Below are 17,804 nucleotides of genomic sequence, written 5' to 3'. Positions count from 1 at the left end.
CCACTTAAATCTAAAAGGAAATAATTTGCATTATCATTAATACAAAAGTCATGTTTTAGTATCCCTCCCCCCCATACATGAGCACACTTAAAGACTTAAAGGTAAATGCAATGACTTTCAACAACAGTCATCATCAAATAGGAAATGATCAAATGCTTGTCTTGAGAGTCATATGTGTGTGTGTGTGTTTACTTCTATGTGTTAATAAATATGTGTAAACACTATGCCATGTGTCTAGTTACTCCCCCCAGTGCCCAAGGAGCTTTTGTTTTTCAAGACTACCATAAAAAAATCATGGTGACAGGGATATTCAACTTTAGATCTTTCGAATTTCAGAGAAATCTCTCTAAACTGGCTTATTATTTTATCAACTCTGCTACAATTTACTTAGGCAGTGTGGAACAGTGACAAGTGCCACAGTTTGTTGACTTGTCCAAGCAGTAAATGCTAAAGTCAGTATTTTATATCACAGGGCTCTTAAACATGTCAAAAAGAATTTCTTCCAAAGCCTTGCATAAGACAAGGATAAAGCAGATAAAAATGACTGTCTGGAGGACTGTGGACAATCAGGTCCTTGTTTCAGAGCACTCAGCTGTTAAAATGTTATATCTTAATTGTAATTTCTGAATCTTTATTGTTCTAACTTTTTGTACTTCAATGCGTTCGTTACCTTATGCCCTGTGTGGTGTAAGAAAACTAATGAAACCCAGGCCAGATGGCATCCTGTAGTCATGCTTTTTACCTAACACATCTCGGGGGCCTCTGTGAGACACATCAGCATGTCTGTGGGTGTGTTCTCATGATTGGATTGTACTCCAGTGCAGTTCCTGCCCCCCAACATTCTACACAGGTCAGAAACTCTACTAGTTACTTACTTTTCTCATTACTATAACAAAACACCTACCAGTAGCAACTTAATAAAAAAGTTTAATTTGGCTCACTGCACAAAGGAATGGTCCACCATGGTAGAAAAGTCATATGGAAAGAAGTATATGGTAGCTGGTCACAGTCATGCCATCTATAGTCAGGAAACAAAGTAACGAATGTTGGTTACTTAGTTGGTCTTCCCTTTTGATTCAGTCAGGAAGCTCATCCCATGGGATGGTACTATCATACAGAGGTTGGCCTTCCCACCTCAGTTAACCTAATCTTGAAACTCCCTCACAGTTGGACCCACTGGTGTATAGTCTATGTGATAACAGACTTCATTATGTTGACAATCAAGATCAACCTTTACAGTAATCTTGTAACCCAGGCTCTCTCTCATAACCAAGGAGCTATCTTCAATTGCTACCTGCTAGTAAAGGAAATAGTAACATCTGCCAGTATAATCTTACTGGATGTATTAGCCACACCAAGGTAGGTCCCATGCCCAGGAGCACTTGGGCAACATAAAACTCAATGAGATTTTTGTGGCCTTGTGTCTTATATTGCTTTGTTTGGACTTCTGTTTTTCTTGTTTATTTGCTTTTTAAAATGTAAGAGAAAGGATGTGACTTTGGGTGGGTGAGAGGTGTAAAGTCTGGGAAGATTTGGGTGAAGGCAAAGTGTGATCAGAATATATTGTATGATTATTTTGTCATTTAAAAAAAGAAGGAAATTTATAAAAAGAAATTCTGTGACCATATGTTAGCTATTTGAAAAGCTTCCTCCATAACATTACTACAATTTTTGAATCTTGTATATCCACTCTTTGATTAAGTTTCATAAATGTTATAACTGTTATATTAGTCAAAAATAACATATTTGTGATTTCTTACTGATTTTCTTATATATCAGGCTTCCAGCTATTATGAACATAACTTCAAACATTTCAAATTATACTTGAGAACCACCACTGTGAAGTGAAATTAACTTTTTAAAATGTGCAGAGAAATAAAACAGTTTCCAGAGCATGAAAATTTTAGCCTGGGTCATGTTCTTTTTTGCCTAAACTAATGTTTATGCAATATAAATACTTTAATGCTATAATATAAATACTGTAATTTAATTTTCTTAGCACATTGCTAACTTTTCTACACCAACAATTTTCAGTCCAATTATAAACCAAAAATATAGGGGACAAAGACTTCGGATGTTTAATTTACATTCCTGGAAAGGAATCAGGAATCAAGCGTAGTTGTGCAAAGTCATGCACTGGAGTGGAACGGTCATAAGAATAAACACCAGGATACAAGAGAGGGAAGAGCCCATGTAGAAGCAGCACCACCAGAACCCAAGAGGAACTCATTCTTAAGACCCAACCAGAAGCCAGACCTGACTCCAACATGGTCTATCAAGCATGTCCACCACATCACACTGTTGTCATGGTAGCAGATATTAAGAGTAGTAGTATAACCTCATGACCCTCTAAAGTAACCAGATTGCTTAAAAGGATACTGCTATAAAATATTAGCTACAAACAGGGATTTAAAGCATATTGCTAGGAATAAAAGTATGTTATAAGCCAGGCATGAAGGTTCATGTTCATAAGTGTAGACAAATTTTAATCCAGCTAATCTGGTACAGGATCTCATCCATAGATACAATCCAACCAGAATTCACACACACCCTTGATTATAGTACAATCTGGCTGGAATATAGACACACTCTTAGTACAAACATTTGATCCCTAATGATGAAGATAAGGGTAATTTGGAGAAGGAGCCAGCTATGTTTGACATCAACTGAGGAGCATATAAAATTATGGATCAGAGAAAAAATTGACAGAATGAGTCAGATAATAACACAGAAAAGAAGGTGTCTTAAGAGAGGAGAGCAGAGAAAAAAAGAGGGGGTGGGATATGCCTGGGCCTAGGGACAGTTAGAACAGAGAAGGAACACCTTGAGGCTCAGCCCAAGCCAAGTATTTGTAGAGTTTGGGGACACCTCTCAACCATCACTTCATCTGAGGAAATGAAAGCAACATTTCCTTTATATATAATGTCAGCACTTGGACAGATGATGAAGGAGGTTTGCCAGTATTTTCTGGCTAGCCTTGACATCTATCTAGTTCTAGGTCAGCCTAGACTGCAGAGTGAGACCCTGTCCCAGAAGCAAATGCAACAAATAAATGAATAAGATCTGAACTTATTTGAGTGACAAAAAAAAATTAGGCTTGAATAAGTAGGTATGGCTTTAAAAACTTGTAGACAATATAAAATAAATTTTACACTGAGCGACGTTTCCTATGAATTTGAGTAAGCCACTTAACAATAAGAACAATCACCTAGACAATATAGTATCAGTGAAAGTAAAATGAACTGTCACATGCTTTTTCAATTTAAGAAAAAAAGAAGCTCAAAAAATTTAACTGGTGGTTTTTCATAAAACTGTTGAGTGTGTTCATGTCTTCATTAATAACACCACTGTCATTTTATTTCTATAAAATAAGAGGGTTAATATGATAAATCAATTCTAAATCTCAGTTAATATGATGTGCTAAAGCTTAGCCTCCATCTTGTTGGCACTAATGTTTCTTAAGGTTACTAAAGAATAGAATACTTATTGAACTAATTCTTCTTTCAACTGACACAGAGATATTATAAGATGTTTGTGTCCTAAAAGAGCTACAAGCCCAAGAAGTTTCATTAAATTCCTGTAAAATCAAAACATCTAAAGGTTATATACTGTGGTCAGCATTTGCTAGGAGAAAAACTTCTGTCTTTCAGAGCTAACAACTCCTGAACAATGGAGAAAAATCTAGTACTAAACTGAGTGAGTCAAAGAAACCAAGAACCATACTGATTTCAAAGGATGCCTATTTATAGTGCTGGGAAGAGACTTGTTCTGCAAACTGCTTGCCAAACAAGAACAGGGACCTGAGTTTGGAACCCTAGGACCCACATAAGGCACCTTCATGGTGTGCTCCCACAAATACACCCTGAGGAAAGAGGGCTGAGAAAGGCAGATAATAAAGATTAGTATAGAAGAGTTAGGGAAAGGATTGAAGGAGTTGAAAGGGATTGTAACCCCATAGGAAGAACAATATCAACTAACCAGACCTCCAGCTCTCCTAGAGACTAAACCACCAACCAGAATACATAAGTAGCAAAAGATTGCCTTATCTGGGAGGGGATGCCCTTGGTCCTGTGGAGGCTGGATGTCTCCAGTGTATGGGGATGCTAGATAGGTGAGACAAAAGTGGGTGGGGGGATGGAGGAGCATCCTCATAAAGGTGAAGGGGAGGGGGAATGGTATGGGGGTGTTGCAGATGAGAAACCAGGATGGTGGACAACATTTGAAATGTAAAAATAAATAAAATAACTAATAAAAAACCAACCCTCATTGGTCAGACAGCCTAGTCAAATAGGTGGATAAGTTTCAGGTTCATGGAGAGACCTTGTCTCAAAAGCAAATAAATAAATAAATAAATAAATAAATAAATAAATGTTATGTGCATGTGTGTGGTAAATGCATTCATGTGATTATGTGTCCTTGTACATGTCCAAGGCTGACATCTGGTATCTTCCTTTGTTACTCTCCACATTTATTTAATTAATTATTTGGTTGGTTGGTTGGTTTTTATTTTAAGTTGACTGGAACATAACCATGAATATTCACAGTCTAAAAGTACATCTGAACCAATCAGACTAATATTTGATTGGCTGTTGCTAAGAAGTAGCTAGGGGGTAACTCTTGAGTATGGGAGAAGACAAGCCATGGGGTCCTTCCTGGTACTTGGGTACAGCCTGGGTTTAGCTATAAGTCAAATTTTTCTTAAGTTGGAAGCTGGTCTCAAGATGAAGTAGGTTTGGCCTCTCAGAATCATGAGGGCTTGTCATGTTCCTTAAGTCTACTGGAGCTATTCTAGAAGAAACATAGCCCAATATGTGTAGAGTTACATCCTGCAAACTGTCAATCAGGCTAGATATTTGTTGCAGTAACTTTCCATCACAAGTAAGCCCCAGCAATGAAAACACGACTCAGTTCATGTGAATACATGCTGTAAACCTAGATTAGGCAGGTCTACCGATATACTATCATCTTCTCCATCTATGAGACCCCTTAGATCTTGTGGTTTCTCCAGGCCATGTGCTTCTGCTCCACTTTTCTTCTTCTTCCTCCTCCTATGTGTCCTCTCCCTCTTCCACTTTCTCCTTCTCTTTCCTCACCTTCTACTCCACCTTCCCTTTTATCTGCCCAATTATCAGCTCTACTTTATTTTACAAATTAAGATGGGAAGCAGATTTACAGGAAATCACCTGAGTGCTGACTCATTCCTTGTTCGCAGCCACTCACAGGAGTACAAAATTAACATCAAATATAATTAGCACCAGGGCTATCCACAACAGATATTGGCTAGAAAATGTCTTATTATAGAACACTGTATATTTTTTAAAGTGGACATATAAATTTTTACTGGTTTTCAATTAACCATTGTTATATTATACTTGTAATTACAGATATATTATGTGATTTATATAGTTGACTGTTGACATTGCACTCATGACCAACCACACTAAAGTTTACATCTGAATGTCCTTTGTTTTACATGTGCTTTTCCATAAACCATGTTATAGCCATCTTGTGTTTAGGAACACAAAACAGCAGTTTATAGAAACATTGAGAAGTCTTTCCAAATGGCAAAATTAGCACCCCTCAAAAACTGACAAAAGCTGGGACCAATACCTGGTATGATTATGAGTCAACATTCTGTGGCGAGTAGAACCATAAACACGAAGGGAGAACTTACTACTGCTATTTTGCTAAATGACATAACAGTAAGCCACTGTTGAGTTATCAGTGTATCTATAGACTAGTGTATCTTTCATTCCTCATTAGGGAAGCTTCTTTTTATGGTAGATGAGAGTTAACTTTGAAGCCTGCCACTGGTCAGCATGCACAGAGTAAAAGACTGCAGGGAGTGCTAAGCTCTAAGTAGGCTATTTAGATCCCATACCGCTCCTACAATTCTCAGGTAGAAAAGGATTACTAAAGCCAAGAATGGTGAAAGGATACAAGAAAAGTTTTTTTCAGACACAACAGAAAAGTTGCACATATGAACTTGCAGCAATTGTGACAGCATACACAATACTTGTCCATTGTCAAGCCAGAAAAACGTCCTGGCATGAATAGGTGAAGTGGGAAAGAAGTTCCACCCCCAGCTAATGAGCTATTGGAAACGGAAGAGAGAGGTGGTTTTCCTTAAAGATATGATTGCTGGTAGATCATTCATAGTCCAGGAAAAACTTCACCCAAGAGGATCAAGGTAGCACAAATTGAACTCAAGGACACACATACATACATACAGAGAGAGACAGAGAGAGAGAGACAGAGAGAGACTGAGAGAGAGAGAGAGATACAGAGACAGAGAGAGAGATTGAGAGAGAGACAGAGAGACAGAGAGACAGAGAGAGACAGAGAGAGATTGAGAGAGAGACAGAGAGACAGAGAGACAGAGAGACAGAGAGAAAATTTGGACATGTAGGAAGATGGATCTGGGATGATAGAAGGTGTAGACTCTGACATTTATGATAATCTCAAAGAATAAATGAAAATGTTTTAAACATTAATGTGAAAACATACAAGGACATTTGTACAGCCAGGATACAGAATAATAGAAAACACCCTGGCATGGTAGAACTAATGTTTAATCTCAGCTATTAGAAGGTGGAGGCAGAAAGATCAGGCCTTCAAGTTCAGCCTGGGTCATATGTGACTCTGTCTCAGAAACAAAAACAAAAAACAAAAAAACAAACAAGTAAAGAAAAAAAAAACAGAAAAGAAAAGAACATAATAATAGTAATAGAAACTAGACAAATAAAAAAAACTAGAAATAAATAATAATAAGCTGTCCTGCTGAGGATCGACACCTATTAAAGTTCTCCTGCACACTCAGAGCAGATACATTTTAAATCATGTTCCAATGACTACACGACTTGGTTCCTAAATGACTGATCAGCAATCTCTATAAAGAGACAGACTCGCTAGTTATGAATATGTAGATATGCCATCAGAGAACTGTGAGATACAGAAGAAACAAAGAAAAGAGCATTATTGTAAAATTGATGAAAGCTAAAGGAAAAAACACTGTCATAGAAGTTGAAATGGAAAAATTCCAAGGACTGTTGGTCAGCTATCCTTCTTGTCTTCCTTTAGCAAGATGGTGCCTTTAATCACAGCCCTCCTGATTGAAGGAGTGAGTTTGCATCTACCTTGCAGAAAGAATAACATTTACTGAACGGCATTACCTTCTGCTTCCTGAAGATCACAGGTGGTCCTTGGAGATAATGCACAAATAAAATCAAAGAGGAACTTTGAGTTTGAAAATGGCTACAGGCTCATTTTGTTTAGTGTAATGACCGGATGTTGAGAAAGAATGCAGCATGTTAACCACCATAAACCCAAACCTCAAGCTCTGTCATGTATTCAGATGAACACGGACAGATGCATGGTTTTGTCTTAGCATGATTGCATTTTGAAGCAGAAACATGTGCAGGCAGAGATTTGATGCTACATCTGAAGTTTCTGCTTACCATAAGAGATGGTCAAAGAAAAAACAACAGTATGCATGTCAGTTTAAAGATAGATATGCATTTGGGCCTTTTTTGTTATACAAGGCTTACAAAAGGTTTTTCCAGGATTCTTCAAAGTGTTTGTAGCAGAAACCAAATCCAAATGAACTGAAGCAAAAAGAAAATAAAGTGATTAAAATTGTTATATACATAAGCATATAACACGCACACACATACACACACACACACACACACACACACACACACACCACATCCAATTGCTGATCTATCCTAGCCTGACTGGACCCAGGCCTTAGGGTGAGTTGGCAGCATTCAGTCTTGGGTCCACTTCTTGGTTCTATTTAGCCAATGTTCCATTTCAGCATCTCTCCTCTCCATAACTTCCACCTTTTCTGTGACTTTAGTGTTAATTGTCAAACTTGACAGGATCTGAAATCACCTAGGAAACAAGTCTCCAGGTGCTTCTGTGAAGGATTGTGAAGATTAAGGCTAGCCTGTGAGAATGTCTGTGAGGGATTATGTTGATTAGGTTAATTGATGTGCTGGGACTCCTCTAATCTGTTGTCCTGACCCTTTCTTGAGCTAGGTCCTGTGCTGTAAAAAACTGGAAATCCAAGACAAAGTGTGAGTTTTCATCAGTCTCCGCTGAGTACAGATGCCATGTGAGCACTGCCTTGTCTTCCTTGCACTGATGGGCTGAGAGTGAAACTAACTTTTCTCCCTTGAGTTGTTTTCTTGACATAGTTTATTGCCTTATGAGGAAAACCAGCTAAGACATCTGCCACACTTAGGTGTCTAAGTTCCAAAGAAAGATGTTTACTATAAAGTAAAGCATGAGCATGAAGGTACAGCATGTTAACATCTAAAAAGCCAAAATGCTGAATCAAAAACGGAGGTGTACAGCATGAGATATATAATGTGTGTAGTCAAAAATGCACTAAAGAGTGTATGGAGACAGTAATTGTTTATGTATACATTATATGGTCTTTCATCATTTCATAAAATATTATTCAACCTTATAAAAGAAAATCCTGTTATTTGTGATGACATGGATTAAGCTAGATATGGAAGAACAAGTGCTTGCAGACTTAAGATACAGTTGGAATCTAAGAAAGATGAGCTCAAAGGCCAGTCAGGTGGTCTGGTGAATAAAAGCACCTGCCACACAAGCCCCATAACCTGAGTTTCATTCCCAGAATCAGTGTCTGAAAGTTTTTCTTGGACCTCTACACACTCCATGTGACATAAGCACATCCACACTTGATTATCCCCCCCCACACACACACAAATAAATAAATAATTTAAACACTAATAAAAATAATGTTTGAAATGATAAAAGTATATACAAAGGTATTGTCTCAATTCAGTTCACAAGATTAACAAGTAACTTAGTGAGTTCAAGGAAGCTAATGCACAGTTTGGGAATTATAGTTAATAAACCTGGACTGAGAGTTGCAATTTGCTGAGAGAATATACTTTATTTTTCTTACTGGAGAAAAATCAAAGATCACTATCTGAAATGACACACATATTATTTATCTTCATTGCAGTAGTGATTTAATGGTGGATTATGATATCAAAATATCATATTGTTCACGTTACATACAATTTCATTTGCTGGTTATACATTAGTAAATATATGTATAATACATACATGAGTGTGTACCAAATATATTAAAAGTGAGTATTCTTGGAAAAATACCTTGGCAGAAGACCATTTAAAACAAAAAACAGTGACTAAGGTGTGCCATGAAGATAGTAAGGAAAAGAAGGAAAGGATAGGAGAAGATAGATGAAGGGGGGGAAGAAGAAAGTCAAACAGAGTAATTAACGCTTGTGTGCCTCTTTACCCTACAACCCCATGCAAATCACAAGCATCTGTTGCTTAAACCATGACAAAAAGAAATCTTTCACAAAACCAAAGAGTTACATGTGGCTGACGTGAACAGCAGCCCTCTGAAGCAGACCTTTCTCATTGAGTCAGAATGAGTTCCATTTCAAGAAGATGTCTGCCCATTGTGCCCTCGTTACAAAGACTGTGTCAATCCTCCAGGCTACTCCACTCCCCTGACGGAAGACATTCCGAATTACCTTCAAACACTTCTAGACAAGTCACTTCTGTGACAGAGAAGAAAACCCTCATTCACAGCTCACTCTATTTGAAAGTGTGACCTAAAAATTAAGTATTACCAAATTTCTAAGATTAATTACATGAAAGAGAAATATCAAACTGACCGCTGAAAGAGAGAGGTAATTAAGAGTAGTGAGAATCTTTCAAACAACTGCAGCATGTTCTAAGTTATTACAAATTATTACTTTTTTGTAAAAAAAAAGTTGTAAAAATAAAAAGCACACTGAACAAAGTATTTGAAAACAATGATTTCTAATAAAAATAAACAATACATCTGAATAAAAACCACTTTCAGATAAAATACTGAATAAAATGCTTTCAGAGTAAAAATCAAAAATGTGAAGTATATTTCCTTCCTGACATTGCTTTCCAGCTTCCAGTCACTTAAGTCATGAAGCAATATCCATTCATTAACTCACAGATCCTGAAGAGAAGGTGGACATTCCCAGTTTAAAGGGCCAGAATATATCTTCAACAAAATCATAGAGAAAATTTTCCTAACCTAAACATAGATACCCTTAAAAGAAGCTTATAGAACATCAAATATACTGGGCCTGAAAAGAAAATTCCCTACCACATTATAATCAAAACACTAAATGTACAGAATAACAAAAGAATATTAAAAGCTGCAAGGCAAAAAAGCTAAGTAATGTAAGAAGACCAACCTTTCAGAATTACACCTGACATCTCAACAGAGACTCTAAAAGCCAGAAGATCATGGACAGATATCTTGCAGACCCCAAGAGAAAATAGATGCCAGCCCAGACTACTATACCAAGCAAAACTTTCAATCACCGTAGAGAGATAAACCAAGATATTTCATGACAAAACCAAATGTAAACAGTATCATTCTATTAATCCAGCCTACTGAGGATACTAGAAGAAAACTTCAACCAGAGGAGGGTAATTACACCCAAGAAAACACGAGAAATTAATCATCTTACAGCAATAGTAAAAGAAGAGAATCACACACACACACACACACACACACATACATACACATACTAACACCAATATCAAAATAACAGGAACCAACAACTACTGGTTATTAATATTTCTTAATTATCAGTGAACTCTATTTACCAATAAAAATACACAGGTATTATTAGACTGGATATATAAACATGATCTATCATTCTGCTTCATATAAGAAACATACCTCAGCAACAAAAAAAGACACTTCCTCAGAGTATAAGGCTGAAAAAATTTCCCATGAAGATATCATCCCAAGTCTATATATGTATGCTCCAAATGCAAGGGCACTCTCATTCGTAAAAGAAACATTACTAAAGCTCAAATCACACATTGAAACCCATACAATAATACTGGAAGACTACAGTCCCATCTCCCCCCATTCTCACCAATGCACAGGCCATCAAAACAGAAACTAAACAGAGAAAAAAATGAAACTAATAGATGTAATGAAGCAAATGGATATAACAAATATCTACAGAATATTTCACTTTCAAACAGAAAAATATAATGTCTTCTCAGCAACTCATGGAACCTTCACCAAAATTGACCATATAATCATGCACAGAGCAAGATTCAATAGATACAAGGAGATTGAAATAATCTCTTGCATCATATCATACCACCATGGATTAAGACTGGATATCAACAACACAAACAGCAGACAGCCCACATACTCATGGAAACTGAACAAGCCGCTACTCAATAATCACTTGTTCGTTGAAGAAATTAGAGACTTTCTAAAATTGATTGAAAATAAAAGCACAACATACACAAATTTGGGGGGCAAAATTAAAACAATGCTAAGAGGAAAATTCATACCACTAAATACCTTCATAAAGAAAGTGGAGAGACATCATACTAGTAACTTAAATTAATCATTAAAAATCAGGGACAAGACAAGGCTGCCCACTCTTTCCCTATCTATTCAATATAGTACTTCCAATTCTAGCTAGAGCAGTAAGGAAACAAAAAGAGATCAAGAGGATATCTTGGTGTAATTCTAACCAAGCAAGTGAAAGAGCTATATCACAAAAACTTCATGTCCCTGAAGAAAAAAATGAAGAAGATATCAGAAGATAGAAAGATCTCTGATGCTTGTGGATCAGTAGGATTAACATAGAGAAATGACCTTCTTACCAAAAGCAATCACAGATTCAATGCAATTCCCATCAAAATTCCAACACAATTTTTACATACCCGTATAGAGGAATTCTACACTTCATTTGAAAAACCAAAAAACAAAAACAAAAACAAAAACAGGATAGCTAGACCAATCCTGAATAATGAAAGAACTTCTGGAGGAATCACCATGCCTGATCTCAAACTGTACTGCATGGTATTGGTTCAATGAAATCAAATGAAAATGCCAGAAAAAACCCACACAATTATGGACACTTGATTTTTTATAAAGAAGCCAAAACCATACCATGGAAATAAAGAAAGCATCTTTGTTGTGTGTAATTTTAATACCACACTACAGCCTTTGCCTGTGACTACAGCTTTCCCAGCTTAGCTCTGAGATCGGCTGTTACTGGTTCTGCTCCCAACTTTTCTGTTTCTCCCAGCTTAGTTCCACCAATGGCCAGCTAGCACATTTCCTGGGAGCTATGATCTCACTACCAGCCCCTCCTGGCTTAGCTTCCCCAATCCATCAGCTACCATCTTGGCTTCCTTTCTCTGTCTACTATTGTTCCAATGATGAAAACACTTATTTTCATCAATAAACTTCTAAGACAACTTTATTATTTTAGAACTTGCCAGATACACAATTGTTTGGTACAGATTCTTCTACGCTAACCTTATCAGCTAGCCTATTTCAGCCATTTGCTGGTGGCAAAGGCCACCATTTCCACCTACCCCAACATCTCATATGGTTGTGTGCTTCCCATTCCAAAGCCTGGCCATAAAGCCCTTTTTCCCCTTGAGTCTCTTCTTCCTCCTGTGACCTGGAAATCCCATCCTAATCCTTTGCTCAACAATTGGCTTTCACCTTCTTTATTAACCAAATCAAGAACCAGTTAGGGAATCAATAACACCCTCCCCTTACACATCTTCATCAAACAGTCTTGGTCTAAGTGGATGTCTGCATGTAGAAGAATGCAAATAGATCTATACTTGTCACCCTGCATAAAACTCAAGCCCAAGTAGATAAAGGACCTTCACAGAAAACCAGATATGCTAAATCTCATAGAAGAGAAAATGTGAAATACTCTGAATGCATTGGTACAGGAGACAATTTCCTGAACAGAATAACAATGGCTTAGACTCTAAGATCAACAATTGATAAATGATTCTTATTACTGAAAAGTCTCTGTACGGCAAGGGACACAGTCACTAGGACAAATAGCAACCTAAGGACTAGGAAAAGCTCTTCACTAATGCTACATCTGACAGAGGGCTAATATCCAAAATATATAAAGAACTCAAGAAGTTAGACTCTAACAAACCAAATAACCCAATTAAAAAATGATTAAAGAGTTGTAAAATGATTATAGAGCTAAAAAGAGAATTCTCAACAGACGAATCTTGAATGGCTGAGAAGCACTTAGAGAAATGTTCAACATCCTTAGTCATCAAAGAAATACAAATCAAAACGACCCTGAAATTCCTCTGTACACCAGTCAGAATGGTTAAAATAAAAAACTCAAGTGACAACACATGCTAGTAAGGATGTGGAGAAAGGGGAACACTCCTCTGTTATTAATGGGATAGCAAACTTGTACAACCACCCACTCTGGAAACCTGTCGGGTGGTTTCTCCAAAAACTGGAAACAACTCTAAAGACCCAGCTGTACCACTCTTGGGAGTATTACCAAAAGATGTTCAACCATACTACAAGGACACATACATGCACCACTATAGTCACAACAACTATATTTATAATAGCCAGACACTAATAACAAACCAGATTTCCATGGACCAAAGAATAGATACAGAAAATGTGGTTCATTTGCCCAATGAAATACTACTCATCTGTTAAAATCAAAGACATCTTGAATTTTGCAGCCAAATGGATGAAACTAGAAAATATCATTCTGAGTGTGGTAACTCATACTCAAAAGGTTAAGCAATGGTATTTACTCACTGATATGTGGGTATTAGACATAAAGTACCTGATACCCATGATATACCTCCCAAACTCAAAGAAGCTAAACAAGAAGGAAGGCCCAAGTGAGAACGCTTGAATCTCACATAGAAAGAGGAAAAAATAGTAATAGGAAACAAAGGGATGTAGGGAACTTGGTGGGAGAGTGAGTGGCAGGAGAACAAATACAGGAGAGGGACAGTGAGACAGGAGAACAAATAGAAATCTGCAATGGGGGAGTGAGGGGAATCTCTAGGAAGTCCCAGAGATCTGGGATAGGGGAGGCTCCCAGGAATCAATGCAGTTGACCTTAACGGAGATCCCTAACACTGAAGACATGGGAATAAAAGAGGCCACTGCCTGTAGCCAGCCAGGACCCCCAATGGAGGTACAAAGACAACAATAAGCCCACAAAATTTTTGACCCAAAATTTGTCCTATCTAAAAGAAATACAGGGACAAAGATGGAATAGAGACTGAAGAAATTGATAACCAATAACCGACCCAACTGGCGATTCATCCAAATAGGCAAGCACCAATCCCTGACACTAGTAATGATACTCTATTATGCTTGTAGACAGGAGCCTGGCATAACTGCCCTCTGGGAGGCCCCACCCAGAATCTGAACGAAACAAATGCAGATATCTATAGCCTAACAGTGGACTGAAGTTGGGGAATCTTATGGAAGAGTTGGCGGAAATGTTGAAGACCTTTAATGGGCCAGGAACTCCACACGAAAACTAATAGAGTCAACTAACCTACACCCCTGGGAGCTCTCAGAGACTGAACTACCAAAGAGCATTCATAGGCTGAATGAAAGCCCTAGAGTGCAACTCAGTCTCCATATGGGCTCCCAACAACTGGAGCAGAGGCTGACCCTAAAGCTGTAGCCTGACTGTGGAATCCATTCTCCAACAGGGCCTCCTTGTCTGGCGGCACTGCAAGATGTGCCTAATCCTGCACAGACATAATGCAGTGGGGGAGATACCCAAGGAGGCCTAACACTGTCAGATGAAAAGGAGAGGGGGAAGGGGGAGGGACTTTGTGAGGGAAGTACAGGGGGACAGCATATGGGTTATAAATAAATATTTTTTTAAAACACAAAAGAAAAGATTCAAAAATAATCTTTAAAAAAGAAAATTGTTGGAGAAGAGCAGCCAGAAGAGGCAGAAGATGGACGTGGCCGCCACTGGTTCACAACCCCCGAATGGATCTTTGTATCCAGTTTGGCGGGCAAGTAAGCATAGTAGAGAGTGTACCTATCTACCAGGTGCTTCAGTAGCATGTACATGAGCCCTAAGGACAGGATGGGGCAAGTCATGACCACCGTGAAGATGCACATTATCCAAGTGTACAGGCTGTGCCAAACTGGAACTCATAGGCTGAATCCATCTCACCTTGCGTCTTGACGCAGCAGAGGATGCAAGGCAGAGCCCGATCATGTACAGGAGTAGGCCTGGGATGGGCAGGTGGTGCACGGTGTTATCGATAAAGTCCGAGGCAATGACATAGTTCACGAAGAAAGTGCCATTGTTAGGCAGGAAAACACAAACCAAGTAGATGCTTTGGCCAGGAATTTCTTGTCAAAGAGCCGGGAGAAGAAAACATCTAGGCTGCTCAGCCCCAGTGAGGGCAGAAGCAGCACCATGAAGACGAGGAAGGTTTAGCACTTGTGCATGATGGTCCTGTTCTCCCCACAACGTGTCCAGTGTACTTTGAAGAAGGCAGAGTCTTTCTAGTTCTGGTAATCACCATAGTTGTCTGTCTCTGCCATGTCTGCTTCCGACACTTCAAATACCTCAGTGCCCACAACTACAAGATTGAACTCACAGAGACAGATTCCTTGAACTCCAGAAGTAATGGATGCCCCCACTTGCCCCTCAGCTCCCCTAACCACCACCACCCCCTCCCTCCTGTTGACGTTGTCCCCAAATCTGCGAAATAAATTGCTCAGTGCTACAGGATTCAGAGGGGGAAGAGGACGGGGATGGGACTCTTGGGAGTTCAAGACATGAGCTCCCATTGTCCTCCTCCCAAATGAGGGCTTGCTGATGCCTTCTGGTGGCCTCTCAGACATAGACTTCCACTCATGACAGGACAGTCTCATAGAGAATGAGATTAACCAGTAAGAAGAGCAAGAGGCCCTGAGGCCACTCCCTGTCCCTCCCCCATCCCCAGGGACACTAAAAAACAGACCACTCATCATTTATTAGAATAAAAGTCCCCTCCTCCTACTCCATCCCCTGCTTTCATTAAGAAATTTAAACCTGGTGATTTCATCACTATCCTCCACCATGAAAGAAGAGAGAGAACACCCCTCCCCACCTCCCTCCCTCCAACCTCAGTGAGGACAACCCTGAGTAGGCCTTGGGACAAAGATGGGAATTCCCCCAGATCAGCATCACCACCCAGTAGTGTGCCCAGGAAAAGGTTAATGAGAGTCAAGTGGGGTACCTGGAGCCATGGCTGGAGGCTTGGGGAAAGCAAGATCAAGAGCTGCTACCCAGTCTTTTTCCTCCCCCTTCCTGTTCCTGGATCTGGGCCGCCAGAGATGTGGGAACATGCAGCTCTTTGAGATGCAGGAAGAAGGGAGGGTACACAGTCAGGGAACAGTCAGGGCCAAGCCAGGGGTTGACCTGGGGCAGGGGGAGGGTAAAGGGAGAGGGGAGCATGGCTGGCACTGGAAAATGGGGTTTTGCTCTGGGTTTGTTGGTTTTTTGCTTTTCATTTTCTTTTAAATAAAAACAAAAGCTGTGGGGCAGGGGGAAGAAAATTGTTTACCAAGGTGAACTGCATGCATTCTTCCATCAAAATAGAGGCTGGAGCAACCTTCACCCCTCAAGAGGAGTATTTTGCAGAAGAGCAGTTCTTTTGCAGTATTTGGGAATGAACACAGAGACCCAGAACCGGACAATGTGTAGAGAGTGAGAGACTCTGAGCACTCAGCCCTAAGTGGAATGTCTTCATCAAACCCTCCCCTCAAAGGTAAAGGATCTATGCAGAAGAGAAGCAAAGATGGTAAGAGCCATAGGTGATGGGTGACTCCGAGGAAATGGTGCTCTCCAGACACAACAGAAGTGATACACATATGAACTCACTGTGACTGTCATAGCATATATAAGGCCTGAACAGATTAAAACCAGACAAAATCCCAGTGCTGAACAGTGGAAGTGGACACAAAGCCCCGCTCTAACCAAGAAGCTATTTGCATTGAGACCTTCTAGGAAAGGGAAAAATCAGGACTTCCCCTCCCCCCAATAAAGTGTTCCTAGATAGATCAACCACACACCAGGGCTGGCAATATGCCCAGGAGTAGCCAACCAACCCAAAACAGCCTCTATGTAGTGTTATGTGCTTTTTGTTTTGTTTTGGAGCTTTTAATCATATCAGTTTTCTATTTGTTCTCTTTCTTTTTCTTTTTTCTTTCTTTCTTTCTTTTTTTTTTTTTTTAGTTCATTTTGATTTTCTGCTCTTTTTCTTGTTTTGTATTTGAGGATGGGGAGAGTGACAGAGATAATGAAATCAGAGAGTTTGAAGAATCTAGAAAAAGTTGGAGAAATATAAGAATACAGAATATGATCAAAATATACTGTATGAAAAAATTAAATAGAATAGAGAATACATAAAAATGTTGGCTATGTTTAAAGTACTCCATTTCTTACTATTAGTAAGTGTATAAATTAGTGAGGCCAGTATGTAAATCATGAAGATTCTTCTAAAAGACTTCTACCACTGATTAGACCATGGTCCTAGAGGGAAACTTAGTGTTACTGCTATGCTAAAGGAATATAATAATAAAGTGACTCTATCGGTGTCTCCCTCAACTATCAACAGAGAAACACCTTGTAGTAGATGGAAACTAACACAGAGAATCCACAACTGGACTTGTAGAAAATGAGAGATATTGTAGCATTCGGTAATAAATGTGATGTCTTCCACTCCCTGGAGCTCAGAGATATATGCAGACAAGAAGGTGGAAAGATTGTAAAATCCAGAGGAGTGGATGACATCAAGGAAGCAGTGTCTTCTAAACACAACAGGACTGATGAACAAGCAGCCTCATAGTAACTGTGGTAGCAAGCACAGGGTCTGCACAGGTCCAAATCAGACAAAATCCCAGCACTGAGAAGAGGAAATGGACATGGGCTCCCCAGAAG

At 39.0% G+C, this 17,804-nt stretch overlaps 1 pseudogene; it reads right to left on the bottom strand.

Moving 5' to 3' along the window:
* Positions 1 to 14,774: 14,774 nt before the first annotated feature.
* Positions 14,775 to 15,295, bottom strand: LOC110285114 (annotated as a pseudogene).
* Positions 15,296 to 17,804: the final 2,509 nt, after the last annotated feature.

The sequence above is a fragment of the Mus caroli genome, chromosome 18 (genome assembly GCF_900094665.2).
Source record: "Mus caroli chromosome 18, CAROLI_EIJ_v1.1, whole genome shotgun sequence".
NCBI classification, from domain to species: Eukaryota; Metazoa; Chordata; class Mammalia; order Rodentia; family Muridae; genus Mus; species Mus caroli.
The sequence above is the reverse complement of the archived record's forward strand: the minus strand, read 5'-3'. Positions and strand labels throughout refer to the sequence as shown.